This window comes from Rhynchophorus ferrugineus, unplaced genomic scaffold (assembly GCF_030347505.1).
Source record: "Rhynchophorus ferrugineus isolate W39M unplaced genomic scaffold, kcgeb_rfMv2 rfM11, whole genome shotgun sequence".
Classification (NCBI taxonomy): domain Eukaryota; kingdom Metazoa; phylum Arthropoda; class Insecta; order Coleoptera; family Curculionidae; genus Rhynchophorus; species Rhynchophorus ferrugineus.
This window is the reverse complement of record NW_027472590.1, coordinates 21,109,742-21,134,865: the sequence shown is the minus strand read 5'-3', so window position 1 is coordinate 21,134,865 and position 25,124 is coordinate 21,109,742. Positions and strand designations below refer to the sequence as shown.

The 25,124-nt window shown below is 26.9% G+C and overlaps 1 long non-coding RNA gene across 1 annotated transcript; it reads left to right on the top strand.

The window, feature by feature from the left end:
- The first annotated feature begins 13,974 nt into the window (after nucleotides 1-13,974).
- On the top strand, nucleotides 13,975-16,629 carry LOC143204480 (uncharacterized). The gene is made up of 2 exons (XR_013007614.1): nucleotides 13,975-14,258; nucleotides 16,549-16,629. It is a non-coding gene; the product is annotated as an uncharacterized LOC143204480 (long non-coding RNA).
- The last annotated feature ends 8,495 nt before the right edge of the window (nucleotides 16,630-25,124 follow it).

The following is a 25,124-nucleotide window of genomic DNA, read 5'->3' as shown; positions in this document are numbered from 1 at the left end:
TGATAGATTTTTTATGAGAGTCCTTGGCCATCAACCCTTCAAAGTCTGAGCTTTAGAACGCATATAAAATAGAATTATTTGAGTTGCTTCATAATTACTTTGGCTATGGTTTGCATTTCCTTTAAATCCGAATATTTCGATAAGTTTCATATCATTTAATTCTAATAGATGCACAACAGTCCTGAGTATTAGTATTATTATTGCACCCAAACCCTCAGGAGATGAAGATAATTGCATAGAGACATGAAGATAGACTCCATTCTCATGTCAGTATTTAAGTAATACCACCCTTGGATAAGACCAGAACAGGACACAGACTCAAAAGGATCAAACCATTTGATCTTATGAAGTGTAGTGAAGTGAAGTGAATTTAACAGGAATACAGCAATGTTAAAACGTAATCATTATTACAACGGAGACTTAGGTAGGATGTATGGATAAACGGTCTTCCTAGATATATACCTAGATTTAAGTTATTGTAAAAACAAATTGTAGGTTGGAAGACAACTGCTAGAAACAATGTAATATAGAAATTAAAAAATTGAGACACATTGTAACAAAAAATCCATGTTGAATTTGTGAAAGTAAGAATATGGAAACTAACAGCAATTATCAAAGATTTTTTCAAATGTCTTCGGTCAGAGCTAGTTTGAAACGTAAGAGGGCATCAATGGGTTTTTTTAGGTTTAGTAAATGTGACATTTAATACCTAGTTAGTGCTAAAATTAATTAGTAGGTATGCAAGTTCCGAAAGTGATAGATTTTTATGAGTCCAGCGCTTAAAATTTTTATTCTGAGCTTTAGAAAGCCTATAAAATATTTTAGTTAAAATAGAATTATTTGAGGCGCTTCATAATTACTTAGGCTATGACTCGCATTTTATTTAAATCCGTATATTTCAATAAGATTCATATCATTTAATTCTAAGTGTTACACAACAGTTCTAGGTATTTGTATTATAAGGGCATCCAGACTCTCAGGAAATGTAGATCATTGCAAAGAGACATGAGGACAGACTCCATTCTCATGTCAGTATCTAAGTAATACCACTCTTGGAAGACATCAGAAAATGACACAGGCTCAAAAGTATTAAACCATTTGTTGAAGTTGTGAGAATAGGAATATGGAATGTAACAACTATTATCGATCATTTTTTCAAATGTCCTCGGTCAGGACTACTTTGAAATGTAAGAGGGTATCAATAGGTTTATATATTTAAAAAAAATTAAATAGCAGAAAAATTGGTATGAGCACGGGTCCGCTGCCGCTTAACAGTTAACTTTCTGAGACTGTTTAGTAGTGACATTTGGCACTGAAATTCTTATTATCTGAAAAATATATTTATTAAATCCTGTTGGATTTTCAAATAATCAAATGGGAGCGCTATCTAAACAATTGTATCGGCTCTCGCGGAAAATCGGAAAATTTTTCTATTTACATTATTTTATATTTTGTTTTTATGGTATATTACAGTAAGCTTACAAATATATTTTAAAATATTTTGATATAAATTGGGAACTATCGATTAAAAATAGTAGAAATAGATGATAGTAACGAAACAGTCGAAATTAATATTTCAGTCAAATTTACACTTAAACTTATTTTCTATTCATGATAACAGACAATTGATTCCATATATATTTAATCGTAGTTTAATATGTGGAAATTAACAATGAAATAATATAATAAAATAATTGGTTTATTTCTATTTAATTCCAATATTAGCTTATTAATTTTTTTCAACCGTGCCATTACTAAGGGGGTTATGTACATATTTTTTTTAACTTTATTTGAAATAGAAAATGAAAGATAATATATAGTGTGAGATATATTATATAGATTTCTATAATTTATTTGCTTTAAAATTATAATTTCAATTGAATGAAGTAAAATTACATTTATATTTTATATATTTGACTTGATTTTAAAGAGGTAAGGTGTAATGTCCACGAAATATTTCTATCGTATCTTCTCAATCAATCAACAATTTAACAATCATACCCTTTTTAAATACATCACATATATAGTCATAATGGGAGACTTAGAAAATCGAAGTCAATCAAGAAAAATATCCAATAATTGCCAAGATGTCATAAATGCAGTCAAAATTATTTTTCAATATATCAGTTAAAATTTTGTTCTTCTTATATTATTATATTAATAAATAATCTTGAAAACAGAATTTCAAAATGCTGCTATATTAACGTACAATATATTTTTATTCACAAAAATACTACAAACAAATTTTAAAACCGTTTATATTACATATAAATCTATGGAAACATAAATTCGGCAGGTTATTTTTAATGTCGCGGCTAGAACAGAAAATAGCGACTAAAATTATTTTACTGAAACAGTCGATAGTAAAATGTACTAAGATAGGTCTAATAGTAGTTTACAGTCGATAATTGACAATGACAATAAGAATTGTTTTTATTAGAGTCCTTCATAATTACTTAGGCTATGATTCGCATATCCTTTAAATCCGTATATTTAAATAGGTTTCACGTCTTTTAATTCCAAGAGCTACATTTTAACAAAACTAAAACCAAGGTAAATCAATGTTGAAATTGTGGAAGAACGATTATAGAATGCAACAGATATTTTCGATGATATTTTCAAATGACCTCGGTCTAAGCCGGTTTGAAACTTAAGAGAGAATTTATAACTTTATTTAGTTTTGGCGGATGACATACTTAGTGCCCAGTTAGTTCCGAAAACATTTTAATAGTTATCCAAGTTCAGAAAGGGGAGAAATTTGTAGTCTGGACTTTAAAATTTATTTAAAATGTCTATTTTATCATTTTAATTTCATCCTATAATATTTAGGAACGATTGTGTCGCAGAATTTTGGAATAAGTTGCCGTTTAACAGTTAGGATTCTGGACTCTTCAACTGCGGCAAATGTAAATTCTGATTTTCTGAAAACTAACCAGAATTATTGTATAATTATTCTCACTTAAATTCTATTTATTGGATTTTGTTGCATGCTCTATTAATCCGTAACCGTTTCTACACAAATCGCTCGAGTGACTGTCGCGGGAAATCGGAGACTTATCTACTTGTTCGGTGCTATTTATTTATAGTTTGTTTTTTTCAGTCTGTTATTTATTACCGTAGACATACGAATATATATTAAACTATTAGATATCCCGTTATCGTAGTTTTTCGTAAAACAGATGTATATCTATAGAGAGGATAAAAATATTGATTTTGAAAAAGTTAAATGCATTTGAATAAAAAAGCTTTGATTATGTAAAATCCATTATAATTAAAATTTTAGTATTAGTTGTGGCATACAAAATCTCCCCAGACTGTTCAGTAACCCAAAAAATTACTTTTCCCCCAACAATACATATGAGACATTCATATTTAACAACCATACCTCCCATTTCTACAAAACATCGATTATATTATCGCTAAACTATACACGTTTTAAGTACGTGACAGTTACCCTGACACCTGCGTAGATATCTATATAAACAAATAAATAAATAAGGCTATTTACAGTAAATTTTACTGTATAATTATCTTCGAAAGTCCAGTATGTTCGCTTTCAGTAATATATATGGACCAGTTTGTGTCATAGGATTAAAAACAATTTAAATAACACAAAATTGGAATGATCATGCGTCCGCTAACGCATAACAATTAGGGCTGTTCGGATTGTTTAACAATTGCATATGTAAATTCTTATCATCTGGAAACTGACCAGAACGATTACATAATTATTCTCACTAAAACTCTATTTATTGAATTTTGTTGCATGTTCGATTAATCCGTAACGTTCGCTACATAATTTATTAGATCAACTGTCGTGGTAAATCGTAGATTTTTCTACTTGTTCCATATTTTTTTTTAATATTTGGTCTTTCTGATCTATTACAGTTGACTTACATATATTTTTTCTACTATTTTAGTTGATATTAATTTATTTGATGCCCTTCATAATTAATTAGGCTATGGTTCTCATTTTCTCTATTTTGTTGGACTTCCAGAAATATACCTAGATTTAAGTAATTGTAACAAAAATGTAGGTTACGCGGTAACATCTATTAACAATGCAATAAGTAAATAAAAACAATATTTTAAGAGTTATATTGTAACACAATAAAATGAATGAAACTCCATGCTGAAATTGTGAAAGTAGGAATATGGAATGTAACAGATATTTTCGATAAATTTTTCAGCTAACTTTGACCAGAGATCGAGAATCTGACTAGAAAGTTTATATAATTATTCTCACATAAACCCTATTTATTTATTATTTTGTTAAATGTTCGATTAATATATAACGGTCGCTACAAAAAGTAATCAATCGGCTGTGGCGGCAAATCTTAAATGTCTCAACTTGTTCGATGATATTTTGGCTTTTTTTTGTTTTATGGTCAATTAGGATAGGTATACGAATATATTTTAAAATATCTGAATTACATTTTATTTAAGGGAGGTCCGTCATAATTGCCTAGGCTATGATACGCATTTACGCATACGAATATTTAAATATGTATCATATCATTTAATTCTAACAGATCTATTGTAACAAAATAAAATGAAGGAAACTCCATGTAGGCGTTGTGAGAGTACGAACTTGGAATATAATATGAATTTCCGATAGTTTTGTCAAATGTTATCGGTCAGAGCCGGACTTAAACTCAAGAGGGAATGTATGGGTCTAATTCAACCCCGGGAAAAGTTTAATGGGTGTCCAAATTTAGAAAATAGGTAAATAGGATTTTTTATGAATACTGGGGCCATCAGTACCTGAAATTGATAGTCCGGACTTAAAAATGGATTTAAAATTTTTATTTTATTATTTTAGAAGGTTCGGTGCATTCGCTTGCAATAATATTTAGGAAGGTTTATGTCACCGGATCACAAACAAATTAAGTAACCTAAAATTACAGCGACTATGCAAGCGCTGAAGCATAAAAATTACGCTGTTTGGATTGTACATCAATGGAAAAAGTTAATTATTTTTCTAAAAAGTCTATTTATTGTATTTTCTTACATGTTCGATTATCAAATCAGAGACAATCAGAGATTTTTCATCTTGTTTGGTGCAATTTTTTGTTATTTATATATTATGGTCAAATACAGTGGTTAGTCAATTACAATGTAATATATATATATATATATATATATATATATATATATATATATATATATATATATATATATATATATATATATATATATTATTTATAATTTAACAATCGGTGTTGCTCATAATTACTGAGGGTATGATTACCATTTTCTCTTAATTCGTATATTTAAATAAGTTTCATATCATTTAATTCTAAGTGGTACACAACAATCATGGGAAATATTATAAGTCACCCAGATGCTACAGGATTTAGGTTTACTTTAGATATGTTTCAGGAAACAAAAAACTTTAGAAGCCTGAGTTTGGCTTATTTTTGATCTTTTAAGGGATGACGTGATGTTATACAAATATCTCGTGTACGAGCAATGAATCTAACATTATTATTGAGGAATCACTTTGCCAGTTATGAGAAATATTATAAGTTTACCCAGACGCTCCAAGACTGACTACCTTCCCTGGGACCTTCAGTTACCATCAATTCATTACAACTCTTGGATAACATCAGAATAGGACACAAACTCAAAATAATCAAACCATGTGTTCATGTGTAGTTTAGTGTTGAGAAGTGCACTAAACAGAAACACAGTTGTGTTAATACATAAACAGTGGGTATTCCTAGATATGAATCTAGATTTAAGTTATTGTATTTAAGAAAAATTGTAGGTTAGTTGGAAAGGACTAGCAATAATTCAATAAATAAATAAAAACAAAGTTTTAAGAGCTATATTGTAAAAAAGAATATAGTAATGTGAAAGTAGGAATATGGAATGTAACAGCCATTTTCGATAATATATTTAAATATCCTCGGTCGGAGCTCGTTTCAGACTAAGAGTGCTTATTTGGGGTTTCAAACGGGGCGCTTATTGAAAAATGAGTTGCCAAAAAAAATTTAGTAGATGTCTAATTGGTTGAATATTGTTACATGTTCGATAAATCCGTGAGGGTCTCAAAATAAATTTTTTGATCCGTTTGTTAAAAACCGGCTATTTTTCAGCTTGTACGATTAAATTCTCTGATATTTGGTTTTTATTGTATGTTATGGTAGGTTTACGAATATATTTTGAAATATTTCTAATAAAAATGAATTAATTCAGGTCTTTCGTAATTACTTAGGCTATGATTACCATTTTCTTGAAATACGTTTATTTAAATATGTTTCATGTAATTTAACTCTAAGAGCTCTACTGTAACAAAAGAAGATGAAGGAAACCTTGTGGTGGAGTTATGAAAGTACAAATATGGAATGTAAAAGATAATTTCGATAATTTTTAAAATTTCTTCGTTTGAAACATAAAAGGGAGTCTATGGCTATATTTGTTTTTACAAAAGTAGTGCTTAATGCTCAGTTAGTGCCTAAACAAATTTAATAAGTGCTCACGTACAAAAAGTATAAAAGTACGGGGGGCCATAAGCGCCTGAAATTGATATTTTGAGGTTTAGCACGGATTTTATATCTTTATTTTATTATTTTAGAAAATCCAGTTCATTCGCCTGCAATAATATTTAGGAAAGTTTTACACAAAATTGGAATGAACATGTATCTTGCTGCCTCTTAACAATTAGGTTTCTGGGGCTGTTTAATGTGACAAATATAAATTGTTATTATATGAAAACTGATCACAATGATTGCATAGCTATTCTCCCTACAACTCGATTGAATATCATTGCATGATAAATTGAGTTAATTAATTAAATTGCACATAAATTAATGTATCAGCTGCTGCAGTAAATCGCAGATTTTTCTACCTGCTCGATGCGACAATTCTTTGATATTTATGATTTATAATAGTTGGTTAATGAATATACTTAAAAATATAGGAGAAGTTGAATTAATTTAGTTCGTTCATAATTACTTAGGGTATGATTCGCGTTTTCTTTAAATTCGTATATTAAATATTATATAGTTTAATTCTAAGAGGTCCACAATAAACTCCTGAGGACCGTTTTAGGTATACTCAGATACTCCTGGACCGATTACATATACCGAGCCTTTTAGATACCGACTGTTACCCAGGAACTGAAGAGGATTGCAGGAGCAAGGAGACGTGAGCACAGACTCCGTTCTTATATCAGTATCGAAGTAATAAAACTTTTGAATGGATCTTTTGGATCAGCAGAACAGGACACAAAATAATCAGACCATTAGATCTTGTGTAGTGTGGCGTAGTTACGTGCTTTTAATAGAGTAAGAGCAGTTTTAAAACACAAACATTTTTACATCAAAGATTTAGAGGGCACGGATGGGTTAATAAAAAAAATCCATGTTGAATTTGTGAGAGTTGGAATATGGAATGTAACACCTATTGTCGATGATTTTTTCAAATGTCGTCGGTCAGAGCTAGTTTGAAACTTAAGAGGGTATATTTAGTTTTGTAAATGGGGTGCTTGATACCCAGTTAGTGCGAAAAAATATTTAATAGGAGTCCAAGTTCAAAGAATGATTTTTTTTATTAAGAGTCCTTAACTATCGGCGTTCGCCTTCTATAATATATATGAATGTTTGTTTCGCAGAATTAAAAATAAATAAAATGTCACAGTGTTGCAATAAGATACCGCTTAACAATTGGGATTTTGGGATTCTTCAACAGAGGCAAATGTAAGTTTTGTGTCTGAATACTAGCCAATATTATTACATCTTTTTCCTCACTTAAACTATATTTATTAGATTTTGTTGCATCCTCTATTAATCTGTAACGGTCTCTACACAAAAATTTCTGGAACGACTGTTACTGTAAATCGAAGAACTTTCTATATGTTCGATGCTATTTATTTATATTTCGTTTATTTCAGTCTGATATTTATTACAGTAGTATATGTTAAACTATTTAAATGAACATAAAATAGATGAAGTACTTTAGATATGTTTCAACAAACAAAAAGAAGTTGAGTTTGGCTTATTTTTGATCTTTTAAGGGGAAGACGTGAAGATATACAAATAGCTCGTGTAGGAACAATTAATCTAACATTATGATCTAGAAATCACATTGAGTGTGGAAAATACCTTATAACTGGAACTTTAATATTACTTATGGCATGTAAAATATCTCCAAACTGGAAGATATAGAACTATCAGAAAATATAAGGAATTATCTACAATGTTCTTATTAAGATGAGTATATTCCTGCACGCGTGTTATTACAAATAATTTTGGAACTCTAAAATTTAAATATTAATCTGATCCAGTCACTTGAAAGATAGTTAATTAAACGGAAATACGTAATGATTTGCTGTAACATAATTAATATGAAAATAGTATGGATAAAAATAACGTATTTAATAAATAATTAATTCTAATTCATTGAATATGCATTGGCTCTTCAAATATTAAATAGAATTAGACAATACATTCAGGATAGTAATACAACTATAATTAGGTTTTGCTATTCGATATGCTTTATACACAAAAAATAATAAAAACGAACTAAACGAAATAAGGAATTATACCCAAATAAAATAATGGAACAGATGATTTTATAGGTCTGCTGTAATTTAGATAATTTAGATGCAAAATAAGAAACGAATGAACATACGCCTCTAACTAAAATTTTGCAGTATTTTCCTCTGAATTTAATATTATATATATGAACTTTAATCTTAGTTATTGTTATTCATTTTAGCCGTCTCGAAAATCAACACTAATAAGCTATTTGCTTTTATTATAACTTGCTGCAGTTCAAAACTCTAAAGAGGTATCACCTTTTCAGGGTTTTTGTTGTTTTTTGTCGAGTCACTTGTTAAAAAACATGAAGAACTCAAGCTGAAGTAAAAAAAATATTCTGGTTGTTGTACTAATTAGCTTTTGCTTTAGCAACAAATCAGAAAATCAGTGTTGAGTTTACCCAGCTTCTAGAATATAATGATTTATTCTGAAGGTTATAGAGAGTAAAACTATTTAATCTAATTTAGTGAAGTTACAAGGAACACTCTCGTTAAAACTACTCATATTATAGTACAAGCACCTTGTAATATTTAATATAAGCTTATATTATATACAGTTCTGATATTGTTATGGATCAAAATCATCCAGAGTGGTTTAAAACATTGCAGACCAACGTTGACCGATGTTAGAACAGTTACGACAGATCGCCAAGTGTAGCGAAACGTAGTTAATAATAACCTGAGGCTCCAACAATAACGTATTGACTGAGAAATATCCACTCTTGCTGGGCATCGACTGTGAATTGATGATGACGGTGATGATTAATTTTCAAAATATTTGAGTTTACGGTAATATTGATTGATATTCATTGATTAGGTAAGTTGGGTTGTATAAGGTGCATTTATATTTTAGTTTTCACATTATTATTCATTTCTAGGCCTTTTGAATAACTGACTCAAGAGTTTGATATTTTATAAATACATTTTTAATAATATTTAGGTTTTTACTGCAGATATAGGCCAAAGCCTATATAATAACCGATATCAATTACGGTACGTCATAAACATTTAAGCTATTATTTCCATTTTCTCTAAATTCCTACTTTTCATATTACTTATATCTAATAGGAATGTTTTAACAAAATAAAATTAAGTTTAATAATCTGAACCTGTATTATTTTATATTATGTTGGGGAAAGCAGGGTCGATTTACAAAGTTTGCCGACATAATGAAACCAAAATTATTGGTGGAGCAGCGAAGCAGATATCAATTCTAGCAGAATCTAGGAATTCTCAAGAATATTTAGACTTGGGATCATCAGAACTGGCTATAAATTATAGGTAATCCGAAACATTAAGATTTTATTGTGGTGGATATACCGTTGCCTGACAAATACTTAAAATACACTAAATTAAAATCTACTCTCTTGTCTTTTTGGGTTGGTGTAAAGACTATTAAGATAAAAATAACAAAACCACAGAACAACAAAACAACACTTATAAAAATTAAATATTATTTTAATCCAATTTCTCTAAGAATGATCAAGTGGCTTATACGTTAATAAAACTTATATTAGGAATGTTATTGAGATTTTAAGACTTTTTCTTTGTGTTTAGAATGATATTAAAAATAAATTTATTTTCGTACTCTTCTACTATAGAGAGTCTTTTACAATTTAGGGCGACAACTAACTAAAAGACTTTTGGTATATATTTTATACCAATTCAAGTGAGTAAAATTGCTTTCGAATCACAACGATCTATTTGTAAAATTGTTGGTATCGAGGTGTCTTATGGACGTTATAGACAAATCGGTCGTTTCCTTTTTATGTTGATTTTGATATTAACCACCAAAAGCGCCTTGGATTTTAAAGTTTAAAATATATTTTATACTGAGATGGATGGAGACTTAAGCTTTAGTAAGAATAAAACAATTATATAAGGAATGGTAGCGGAGTTTTTAGTACTTTTCCTACTGCTTGAGGTAGGCTTCAAACTTATGTCCTGGACAACAAGCCTATCGACTAGTGAGTGACTAATTTAGAGATAACTCCAGAAACTATCCGGTCTTACCCAGCCTGGTTACCGGCGTGACTGGACTGATGTAGGATTTTGCACTCTTGCTTTAGGGAGAAACATAATTATGAACAATCACAAACGTACAATTTACAACCATACTCCATTTGAGGGATCGTAAGAAGGTGAAGTCGAGCAATTCTGCAGTATATTTATAGTAAAACTGTTACTGAGAGAAGTAGAAAAGTGTGATATAATCTATAAGCAGTCGAATATTGGAGTGAACTGATTTCTTTAAGGCGAATTAATAGCTAATATAATAGGAGTGTGCTGAAAAGAGAACTGGGATAATTCAAATTTGATGAAGGTGAAATTAATTATATGAAGGTTAGTGTCTAAATTCCACGAGTTGAGCTGGGAAAATAGAAAACATCTCCAGAAGATTAAATTAAGATTATTTTCTTAAAATTTTATCGGTCAATAGTTCGATGTATTTTTTTTGATATATTAAATGCTTTCGTTTATTAGAGTGGATTTATAAATGTACTTTGAAATATAAATAATTTTTTTTATATAATTATAATTGAAAATGTAACTAAAATTAATTGAGTTTATTCATAATTGCTTAAGCAATGATTCGCATTGCCTTGAATCTCTATATTGACATTTTTGTCATATTATTTAGTTCCAATAAGTATATTGTAATGAAAGAAAATGAACTAAAAGCTCTGTTGATGTTTCGAAAGTAGGAATTTGGAATCTAAGTGTCATTTCCGATAATCTTAATCTTCGGTAAATGGTTCATTATGGTTTTTTCATATTTATTTACCTTTATGTCAATTACAGAATATTAATGAACATATTTTAAAACATACTTAAAATTATATTCCTTGTGGTTTTTCACAATTGTTTAAGCTATGGTTCGCATATCTTTATTGAAATATATTTCATATAATTCATTTCTAAGATGTAGATTCTAATAAAAGAAAAATAAGAGATTTATTGATATATGATACCTTTTTCAAACGTCATGGGTCAAAGATAGCTCGAAATTTAATATTGATACTCATTGGATCTATGGATTTATTTGGATTCGATACAAAAGGCTCCTATCTAATTAGCAGCAAAATCGAGGATTAATCAGAAAAAGTAATAGATGTTCAGTATATGTTTAAGGCCAGAAAGGTCAATTCCATAAAAAGTAATCATCAGGATTCAGGTTAAAATTAAATAGGAAGCAATATCTTCTCAAAGCTGCCCAGCATTTTGTGTAATGGTATTTCTGTGTTACTGGAGAGATGGCGTAGGAAATAAAATATAGAAGATTAAGTTTTTGGTTGCTTATTTTTTAATGAAATAAGTTGACGAATACGCTGACGAATAGGTTGACATAAGACATTGTGAGACACAATTTTCTAACATAAGTGTTATTCAATTGTTAGAAACAGTGTATATTGATGTGGTTATCTAACACGTCACGTGCCATGGTAATAGTGTGAATATTATTTACGCTTAAAAGCTGTATTAGTCCACAATGGCAGCTGCTAGCCTTTCATATCTGCTGCATATTCAGTGATTTTAAAATAAAACTATGAAAACATGAAACTAATTTTAGAATTAATCAAAAAAAAAGCAATACAAGTGGAAAGTTTGTGGTAATATGAAATTTGTGCTATTGTAAACGAAAAATTATTAATTATTAATTATCATTAATACAAAATACTATTCCACACTTAGCGGCGATACTCAAAGCATCAAAACAAATCATAAATTAGGGCTATAAGGAAGCGCTGCATTGGTATAACGTGGTCTTAAACACAAGGAACCATTCATAGTGTAGCCTAAAAACAGTGACGTGGCTCTGTCAGAGGTTTCATGAAATATTATTGTTTTCGATGTTTGTAGGACCCAAAAACCGCCATGAACTTAAAGCTTGGCTGAAAATAACTGTTTATTTTTCTTATAAATCAAACGTTAAATATGAACCCCTTATTCCATAAGAAAATATGATTCCACCGTTACATTTTAATGACAAATTTTGGCAAGGTCATGGATAAAAATGGCAGAGGATTTTGGTATTTGAAAACTGCTTTCTCTAAACTAAGTGATGATAAATTAAAAGAAGCCATTTTTGTTTCCCCCTAAATAAGAAAACTTATACAAAATTATGAATTGAATGAAGATCTTACCGCGAAAAAGATAACAACTTGATTTTATATAATGAAAATAATTAATGGATTTCTAGGCAATCTTGTTATGTATCAAGTGACTTGTTACAAAAATTTAAAACGATGGCATGTTGAATGTATTTAAAAATTTCTTGCATTTTCATTTCGATTTTATCCCCCTAAACTTGAAATGGTAAGTGACCAGGTGAGTGATACAAAACAGATAGAAGAGCGTTATCAAGGAAGATGGAATGGTAAAATGTTATCAAATTAGTGCTGATTTGTAATGCAAGAGGATTCTACTGATCACAAGAGGAACAATTAATATTTCGACATTTTCATTCAAAATATATGTCTCATTTTTTCTATTGACCACTTAAACCTGAGCTATTTTGATTCCCTCTCTATTTGTAAATACATATTTCTATTTTTTTATAAAATTAATAATATACATTTTTATAATTTATAAAATCTTCAATTTATCGTTAAAAAAATCCGTTTAGGTTTTCGTGTACCGTAGGTATAATTTGACAAAATAGCCGTTTTATTTAATGTTATAGAACAAAAAAAATGTCACACAGTGTTAATGCATCTATAAAATAAAACCTCGTTACACGATAAAGCAATTAAAATAAATAACATTGTCTCGTCAAATCAATATTTAATAAAATTAACGTAATAATTTACCACGTTACACGGCTCTATCTTTATCCGATTCGTTAAAGTTCGTCCGCCACAATCTGCGAGATTTACAAAAACGATAAAATTGAAAAAGACGCTTTCCCACTGGCCATCGCCGACGCTTGCGTCATAAAGGAAAACAAATGCCCGTCTGCGAACCACGTGAGAACGCTTTTCAGTTACCGTCGCGAAGCGTAGTGGTTTGCTGCTGGAGTTCTCGGTTTAATATTTGCGAAAACATTTCGCGATCTCTCGTCGAACTCCCGAACAGATGCGGAACTTTGATCCAGAATAATTAGAACTGAGATAAATTAATACGAACTCTTTATATTAATGATATATCCGCATTTATGGAGTCTAATTGTTAATAAATTTTTAAATTTTTCAAAATATTGTTGTTTTGATAATTTGTTTCAACACCAACTGGCTTTTATGTACACGGCAACAAAATACTAAATTAAAATATCGATCTAATCGAAATGATGTTTTTTTGATCAATGTAAAAGCGGCGAGTTTTGAATAAATCCCGGCGGAATTGCCGCGTCAAATACCGCTTATTCGAAATATTTTATTTCTATAGCAGGTCCGAGTCCAGTTTCCATTTAAAACGTTCGGAATGAAAAATTTGCGATTTTCAGAGCAAAAATTGTCATTGCCATGTTTTCGTAAATAAATCGAAAATATTCGAAAGTTTTTAACTAACGTTGGTTATAATTGTTGCTTAACGAGACTGTATGATGTCAATGAACGAAGATTTCGCGCTAAACGGCAGTGGTCGAACGACAAAAAGTATATACCAACAAGCCGGTACCGGTGAAAAACATGTTTTGTTTTATCCAACATCGCCCAATCCATCGGTTACTTCTGATGAAAGAAAAGGTTGGTGTCGAACAGCTTCAACAAATAATGTAAGTAGATTTTGTCATTTTTACTGTTAAATTATATTATAAAATTTTTTAATGCACTACCAAATATTTTACTGTTATTTTCTTAACGAAAATTAATAATAAACCACAAAAAGCATATTACATAATAATTGTACAAATTTTTGTCACTAAAATAATATTTATAATATCAAATTAAACGTTGTAAAAACTATAATATCTTATGATTATAGATATATCATGATATCATAAAAGTTTCGTAAATGTTTTGTATGTTAAATAATATAAATAGAATGTAGATAATAAGAAATAAACATTTATAGGTTTTACATATTTTTATACGAAAACCAAATAATCAAATATTCTATATGTTTACTATATTCTCCATAGTTAGTATATTCAGTATGCAAAGAAAGTTTTTCTAATAAAATTTTATTTCAGAAATTATTTTTCGATGCACTGCTATGTTGATTACTGAAATTTACTAAAAGAAAATTACTATTAAAGGAGGAAAACAAAATTATATTAAATAACTGTGATATTTTTGTTAAAAACTGTAATATTTTATGACTACAGATATTTCAGGACAAAATAAATACTTAATAAATTTTTAATATGTTAGATAATATAGACACATTGCGTATAATACAAAATATACTTTCTTAGTTTTTATATATTTGTATGCCAAATACAAACTTATATATAGTGAAATTAATTTCGATGAAATGCATCTTTTCCTCTGTAATTTTATTAATACATATTCTATATTTTTTATTCATCATATATAGTTGAAATATTGAATATTGTAGTGGTAATAAGCAAGTTATTCTAAATGATTTATAATGTAGAAACTATTTTTCAGCACACTACTAGACCGCTTAATGACATTTGCTTAGGAAAATTAATATTAAACGAAAATAAATACGAAATAAACGAATATAAAGTTGTAATCTTGAAATTAAACTACTATACATAATGTCAATTCAAACTATGCAAAAGCAATAATTTGTTATGGCTATAGATATTCCATGACACTATAAAAATTTTATAAACCTTTAATTTAATTTGTTAAGCATTACATATTTTGAAAATGGCACATAATTTAGATAATTCAATTTTCAATTCTAAGTTTGATTATATTTTTGACGGTTATATTATTTAAATATAAAAGAAAACTAAAAAACAGGAGATATATGGAATATAGTGATATTTATTTGTTTCATTATAAATATTAATATGAATTTAAGCTGGTTATAGGACATAATATATTATGACTATAGTCTATTCAAAGTTTTTTTAGTAATGCGTCATGGATATTTGAGACGTCGAAATATTGCAATGTTGCAGAATTAACTCTGAGTTTTAGTTCAGTTTGGCTTTGATATACAAAAAAATTCTAATCTAAATAAAATAATTGCACAAAAATATTATGAAATATAATTTATTTTAATATTATAGGAAATCTAATAGATATATTATTAAAGGACTTAAAACTACAATTAAGAGACGGTGTAAACGACGGTGTGGTAATAGTGTGTTTACTTGTCAAGTTATCTTGGTATCACTGTATATTTTATCTCTTCTGCAACTATCAGTGTACACCATTCTTCATAAAATTAATCACTAAATTATGTCTAATGCATTTACCATATCTACAAAACAGTTAGTATTCATTCTCCCTTCATGCGTTGTAAACTAATGCTAATGTTTAAATTTGGACAATTATAATCATATCTGTGCACACAAATCTTTCACGCCCTACAATACTTATATTCAATTAATTATGTGCATACCTTTAGCTGTTTCCACTCTCATCACTCTGTCTCAGGAATTTCTAGCATTGCACAGCATTATCACATATCCTGAAAGTTTCCTTCAGTCACTTTCATTTTCCGACTCATTGTCCAATTCAATCACTAAACTGTTTATTTGTAATCTGTCTAAAACATGTTCACAATTCCACCATTTATCAATTACTTCCTTTGTATGTTTAATCGAGTCCATCCAAACACAAGGTGTTATGGTTGACAATGGTTTCTTCCACATATCCAAACAGTTTTTGATGGAATATCCTTCTCGACCAGCAATATATCTGCAATTAATTATTAATAAATATAATGATCAATAAAACCTAATCGAATGCTATTGTAACTTTTACATTTTTTCAAAAATTTTAGCTGTCTTTACACTTTTTTTGTTACCATCTTACCAAGAGTGCTACAGTAAACTATTTTGAAATATCCAAGTTTCATTAAGATACACAAATGCAAATAGTGTATTATTTTATGCCTTTAAAAATTTAATTCTTTTTAAGGTAATGTCCGGAAGTTCTATCAAACCTCTCCGAGGATTATCTTTACACCATTTATACCTTATGCCCTGTAAGAGTGTATAAAAGGACGTCTTACATCCACCAAAAAGCTGCACGTCCCTAATTATTTTATGTATACTTTTCAGACGGACAATTTTCTCTAAAATAATTTCATTAAATTATGTTTATATCGATAATATAGTTTTTATTTGGTCTCGAATAGAGCCATTACCAAATGGTCAAATTACGTGACGTAGACGGGTTTCCTTGGCCCAAGCAATGTTACTCACAGTACTCACAGTAATATTTAGCCCAGTAACAGCCCACTAAAAATATTTTCAATAAAACTGTAGGGAATTATATTATTTAATATGATAACAATTACCTCTGTAACGGAATTTACCAGCAAAAGGGGGCTTCCATTATCTCGTTCCTTTTCGAAATAACCGATTAAAGCCGCAATCAAATTGTGGCCCTGAATATCTATTGTTTTCGGCATTTTCAAACAAAGTAATATGATATGATATATACGCAACGACTAAATAATGTTTGCCGGTTTATAAGTGTAGTAATTATAACTAATACTTTTTACAACCAGACGGCGACCGGCTTTCAGATGTTCGAACAATTCTTGAAAGCAATAATGATAAGAGATTTTAACCCTTGCCTATAAATTATTGTGGCTTTATAATTAACTGTAGTTTTTAGATATATAATAGATTAAGGTTTTAGATATATAATATATGCTATAATATAAAAATATATAAGACAGAGTTAATGCAGCAACATTGCAATATTTCGTGTGACAAATATACATAATGTATTACTAAAAAAGCTTTGAATAGACTATAGATATTTTTTAACATTATAAAAATGTGGTAAATATTATGTTAAACATAGCATATTATGAAAATGTGGCGGAATATAGACAATACAAATAAACATTATTAGATTTTATTTATTTTTATACCAAAATCGGTCTTGTATGAAGCAAAATCAATTTCGATAAGATAACTCGGGTTTTCTGTTTGATCATAACAGTATTAAATAAATGCTCTATCTTTTTTGGTTATATTTTCTATATTTGAAATATTGAAGAAAGTTATTCTAATTCAATAATATTATAGAAACTAGTGAACAATCTGCTATCACTTATTCAAATATATACTTTAAAAATAAATATTTTATCTATAAACGAAATATTTATAGACACAGTTATATTTACCGGTTCCATTTCGAGAATCTAGTTATACCAAATTAAGCTCTTTATAAGATATAATATGCTATAACTGTAATTGTTTTATGACACTATAACAATTTAATTAGTTAAGCATTACATATTTTGAAAGAGCGGCAGAATATACACAATATAAAGTAAACGTAATTTGTTTGTTGTAATCTAATTTTTAATTATATTTCCAATAATTAGAGATATATATGCACTCAATAATGCAAGATATTTATTCAAAAAATAAAAATACATTGATAACATATTTGTATGAAGGTTGATACAAATTTGCAGAGAACATCGTTTTTATATTTATACTAAGCATAATCATAATTAAGTATCTTCTTAATTAATTATAATATATATATATATATATATATATATATATATATATATATATATATATATATATATATATATGAATAATTATAAAAATAGTAGCTGATATGATATGATGTCATATATTTTATACGTGTTTCATTCTTCGTATTGAAATGTCTGTTCAATTAATATTTATATTCCCTTTAGATATAAATAACAGTACGAATTTTATTGCGACATTATTGATATATACATGTTACTCGAATATATAACATATATTGTAATATTAGCATATTAATATTTAAATAGGATAATTTTATTAATAACGAAACCAATTAGTTTTATGAAACTATAAACTTCGATATCGCCAGTTATTGTATTGTTACGTATTAAATGTAACTATTATTTCATCCACTTCATCATTCACAGCTACTATAGGATAATTAAGAAACAGGAGATATATAGAAAATTTTTGTATTTATTTGTTTCATTATGAATATAAATATTAATTTAAGTTGTTTATAGAATATAATATATTATTACTAGATATTTTTAACACTACAGAAATATGGTGAATTATGTTCAGCATAACATATTATAAATATATGGCGGAATATACACCATACAAAAAACCCTATTAGATTTTACTTACATTTATACCAGAATCAGTCTCGTATAAAGCAAAATCAATTTAGACAAGATAACAGGGGTTTTCGGTTTAATCATAATAATATTAAATAAGGCTCTATTTTTCTGGATATATATTCTATATTTGAAATATTGAAGAGAGTTATTCTGATTCAATAATATTATAGAAACTAGTGAACAGTCTGCTATCACTTCTTCAAATATATTCTTTAAAAATAAATGTTTTATCTATAAACGAGATATTTATAGATAATAGTTGTATATACTGGTTGCACTTACAGTAACTAGTTATACCAACTTAAGCTCTTTATAAGATATAATATGTTATAACTGTAATTATTTTATGACACTATAAAAATTTAATTAGTTAAGCATTACATATTTTGAAAGAGCGGCAGAATATACACAATATAAAGTAAACGTAATTTGTTTGTTGTAATCTAATTTTTAATTATATTTCCAATAATTAGAGATATATATGTACTATCATGCAAGATATTTATTCAAAAAATAAAAATACATTGATAACATATTTGTATGAAGGTTGATACAAATTTGCAGAGAACATCGTTTTTATATTTATACTAAGCATAATCATAATTAAGTATCTTCTTAATTAATTATAATATATATATATATATATATATATATATATATATATATATATATATATATATATATATATATATATATATTATAATAATTATATATATATATATTATAATATATATATATATATATATATATACAATTATGTATAGTTAATAATAATTAATAATGAATAATTATAAAAATAGTAGCTGATATGATGTCATATATTTTATACGTGTTTCATTCTTCGTATTGAAATGTCTGTTCAATTAATATTTATATTCCCTTTAGATATAAATAACAGTACGAATTTTATTGCGACATTATTGATATATACATGTTACTCGAATATATAACATATATTTTAATATTAGCATATTAATAATTAAATAGGATAATTTTATTAATAACGAAAGCAATTAGTTTGATGAAACTATAAACTTCGATATCGTCAGTTATTGTATTGTTATATACTAAATGTAACTATTATTTCAGTCACTTCGTCATTCACAGCTACTATAGGATAATTAAGAAACAGGAGATATATAGAAAATTTTTGTATTTATTTGTTTCATTATGAATATAAATATTAATTTAAGTTGTTTATAGAATATAATATATTATGACTAGATATTTTTTAACACTACAGAAATGTGGTGAATTTTGTTAAGCATAACATATTATAAAAATATGGCGGAATATAGACAATACAAAAAACCCTATTAGATTTTACTTACTTTTATACCAAAATCAGTCTCGTATAAAGCAAAATCAATTTCGACAAGATAACACGGGTTTTCTGTTTGATCATAATAATATTAAATAAGGCTCTATTTTTCTGGCTATATTTTCTATATTTCAAATATTGAGGAAAGTTATTCTGATTCAATAATATTATAGAAACTAGTGAACAATCTGTTATCACTTATTCAAATATATACTTTAAAAATAAATATTTTATCTATAAACGAGATATTTATAGATAATAGTTGTATATACTGGTTGCATTTACAGTAACTAGTTATACCAACTTAAGCTCTTTATAAGATATAATATGTTATAACTGTAATTATTTTATGACACTATAAAAATTTAATTAGTTAAGCAATACATATTTTGAAAGAGCGGCAGAATATACACAATATAAAGTAAACGTAATTTGTTTGTTGTAATCTAATTTTTAATTATATTTCCAATAATTAGAGATATATATGCACTCAATAATGTAAGATATTTATTCAAAAAATAAAAATACATTGATAGCATATTTGTATGAAGGTTGATACAAATTTGCAGAGAACATCGTTTTTATATTTATACTAAGCATAATCATAATTAAGTATCTTCTTAATTAATTATTATATATATATATATATATATATATATATATATATATATATATAACATTATGTATAATTAATAATAATTAATAATGAATAATTATAAAAATAGTAGCTGATATGATATGATGTCATATATTTTATACGTGTTTCATTCTTCGTATTGAAATGTCTGTTCAATTAATATTTATATTCCCTTTAGATATAAATAACAGTACGAATTTTATTGCGACATTATTGATATATACATGTTACTCGAATATATAACATATATTTTAATATTAGCATATTAATAATTAAATAGGATAATTTTATTAATAACGAAACCAATTAGTTTTATGAAACTATAAACTTCGATATCGCCAGTTATTGTATTGTTACGTATTAAATATAACTATTATTTCATTCACTTCATCATTCACAGCTACTATGGGATAATTAAAAAACAGGTGATATATAAAAAACAGTTGAATTTATTTGTTTCATTACAAATATAAATATTAATTTAAGTTATTTATAGAATGTAATATATTATGACTAAATATTTTTTAACACAATAGAAATATGGTGAATTATGTTATGCATAGCATATTATATATATTATATATGGCGGAATATAGACAATACAAAAAACCCTATTAGATTTTACTTACTTTTATACCAAAATCAGTCTCGTGTAAAACAAATTCAATTTCGACAAGATAACACGGGTTTTCTGTTTGATCATAATAATATTAAATAAGGCTCTATTTTTCTGGTTATATTTTCTATATTTGAAATATTGAAGAAAGTTATTCTAATTCAATAATATTATAGGAACTAGTGAACAATCTGCTATCACTTATTAGCATATTATAAAAATATGGCGGAATATAGACAATACAAAAAACCCTATTAGATTTTACTTACTTTTATACCAAAATCAGTCTCGTGTAAAACAAAATCAGTTTCGACAAGATAACACCGGTTTTCTGTTTGATCATAATAATATTAAATAAGGCTCTATTTTTCTGGTTATATTTTCTATATTTGAAATATTGAAGAAAGTTATTCTGATTCAATAATATTATAGAAACTAGTGAACAATCTGCTATCACTTCTTCAAATATATTCTTTAAAAATAAATGTTTTATCTATAAACGAGATATTTATAGATAATAGTTGTATATACTGGTTGCATTTACAGTAATTAGTTATACCAACTTTGCTCTTTATAGGATATAATATGTTCTAACTGTAATTATTTTATGACACTATAAAAATTTAATTAGTTAAGCATTACATATTTTGAAAGAGCGGCAGAATGTACACAATATAAAGTAAATGTAATTTGTTTCTTGTAATCTAATTTTTAATTATATTTCCGATAATTAGAGATATATTTACTATATATGTATATATTTAATATAATAATATAATTATATATAATAAATAATAATTATAATAATAAATAAAAATATTAACTGATATGATCTGATGTCATGTATTTTATACGTGTTTCTTACTTCGTATTTAAATGTCAGTTCAATTAATATTTATATTCCCTTTAGATATAAATAACAGTACGAATTTTATTCCGACATTATTGATATATACATGTTACTCCATTATATAACATAATATTTAAATATTAGCATATTAATAATTACATATGATAATTTTATTAATAACAAAAGCAATTAATTTGAAACTATAAATTTCGATATCCCCAGTTATTGTACTATTACGTATTAAATATTACTATTATTTCATTCAGTTCATCATTCACAGCTACTATAGGATATAGTTGCATTCACTTGTTTCACTGTAAATATCAATATCTTTTTAAGTTGTTTATTGTAAGTTATGACCTTCTGTATTTCATGATTTTATAAAATTGTAATAATTAATGTTGATAATACATTATGGTTCGCAAAGTTTTATCTTAATTATTTTTTTTATTCGTTTTGTTTCTTGTGGTATTAATTAATATTAAGAGACAATTTCTCAGTTTACAATACTTATAAACAGAATTAAGAAAAAATTATAACTTTTGGCTTGATGAAATACTACCTAAGTATAATATACACGGTAATTTGTTTTTAAACAACATAACTTAAATATTGTTATTCTTTACGAATTTTGGTATCTAAATTATATGAACTGAGTCGTTTAGTAACCGGCTTGAATAAATTTAACATTGCTCCAAATGATTGCAATAGTTTTCTAAACATAATTATAATAAATAATTATATATATTTTTATTAAAGCATACTCTAAAAATAGTATGTATTCTTTATATTTTTTAAATAATGAAACAAAAATATTATCGGTCGTTGTTAAATTAGATAAATCTGTTTTTTTATTATAGCAATGAATATCCTAATTTTTAATTATATTTTCAATATTTAGAGATATACAGATTTAGTAAATACTGCAAGATATTTCTTCAAATAAAATTCTACCTCATAGAATGGTTATATGAAATTAGGTGTAAATGTATATGATTTTATATTTATAATGTGTATAATTAATTATGAGTGGTTTCATAATTAATTACTTGATAATTATAATAATAGTAGCGGATTTAATCTGGTACAATGAATTTTAGACGTATTTGATACTTCATACTGAAATGTCAGTTCAATTAATATAAATATTCTCTGCAGCTATAAATAACAACACTGTGACTATTGATATTTCCCTGTTACGCCAATATATAATATACTATTTAAAAATTCGCATATTAATAATGAATTATGATAATTTTAATTATAGTGGAAGCAGTTACTTTTAAATTATAAACTTCCGTAACTATTATGTACGTAAATGTATGAATTAGTAGAATTTAAGAGTGTCTTATTCAAAGTCTTCTATATGGGACAATTTTAATAAAAACGATAAAAATCAAATACGCTGCCGTGTCCTGTCGGTGCCGGCAGATGTGAAAACGCCCATTGAATGGCTACATATTAAATGTATCTATGTTATTACTTAATTCACATCATAATTTGCACCTACCATAAAATAGAGTTGTATTCACTTGTTTATCCAATTGTTGTAGTCGCTACAAATATTAATATGATTTTAAACTGTTTATTGTTGGTTATGACCATATGTATAATACTAAGTGTATTATTAATAAATATTAGGAAAAAATGTCAATTTCAATGACTTTATAAAAATAATTAAAAAACAAATTATAACTTTTGTTATGGTAAAATATTATTTAAGAATCTTACGCAAGGTAATTTAGTTTTATTTAACATAACGTAAATTGATCTTAATTAAAATCAAATCCATTTCAATTATCTCATTTTCTTAATTATATAACGTAATATATTTCAATATTTAATTATATTTCAAATACTTTATATTTACAAATACATTATTCTGTATGTAGCTCGAATAGATTTAAATAGGTAATAGTAAAAAATATTTCCAATAATTACAATAATTTTGAAAAATTAACTATAATAACAAATTGTAATATTTATATAACATATTATATTATTAATATAACATATTATATTATTAATATATAATCTAAAAATAGTATGTATTCTGTATTGCTCTTCCCCAAAATTAGATAAATGGGTTCTTATTTTATATCAATAAATAGCCACATTTTTAATTATATATCCAGTATTTACAGATTTACAGCTCATTTAAATAATTTAAGACCCTTATTAAAAAAAATCAAATAAGTTTCCCCTTGATAGAATGTTTCTATGAGGGTTGGTATAAATTTGAAGAAATATATCATACTTCATATCGATATAAATAACACCAGGAATTTCACTGCTACATTATTGATATTTGCATATTACTCTAATATAAAACATAACATTTAAATATTACTCTATCAATAATTAATCAGGTTACTTTTACTAATAGTGAAATTAATTACATTTAGACTATATACTTTGATATCACTAGTTATCGTATTGTTACAAATTAAATGTAACTATTATGTAAAATCACAAAATAGATTTTGGGCAAAACATGATACTTTGCCGTCTATAAACTTCAACCATCAATTTTGCAACGGAAGGAATCCCAAGAATTTTCAATTTCCAAGAAAAAATACACATATATCATGTACAATACAGAAAAAGATAGCAGAAAAAAGAAAGTTACGACGAAATTGGCAACAGCAAAGGACTGAAGAGAATAAAAGAAAATTTAATAGGGCCACAAAAGAGCTGAGAGATCTAAACCAAATTGAACAAAACCAAGGCATTCAAGAATACCTAGAAAACTTGACATCAACTGAGGCTACAGACTATTCGTTGTGGAAAGCAACAAAATAGCTTAGGAGATCCCAGCAGCATAACCCACCTATTAAAACAAGCGAAAATAACTGGGCGAGAAGCAATAAAGAGAAGGCCGACATTTTCTCAAAACACTTAAAAAATGTTTTTAAACCTTTCCAGTCTCAGCTACATAAAGATGACGAAAATAAAATTACT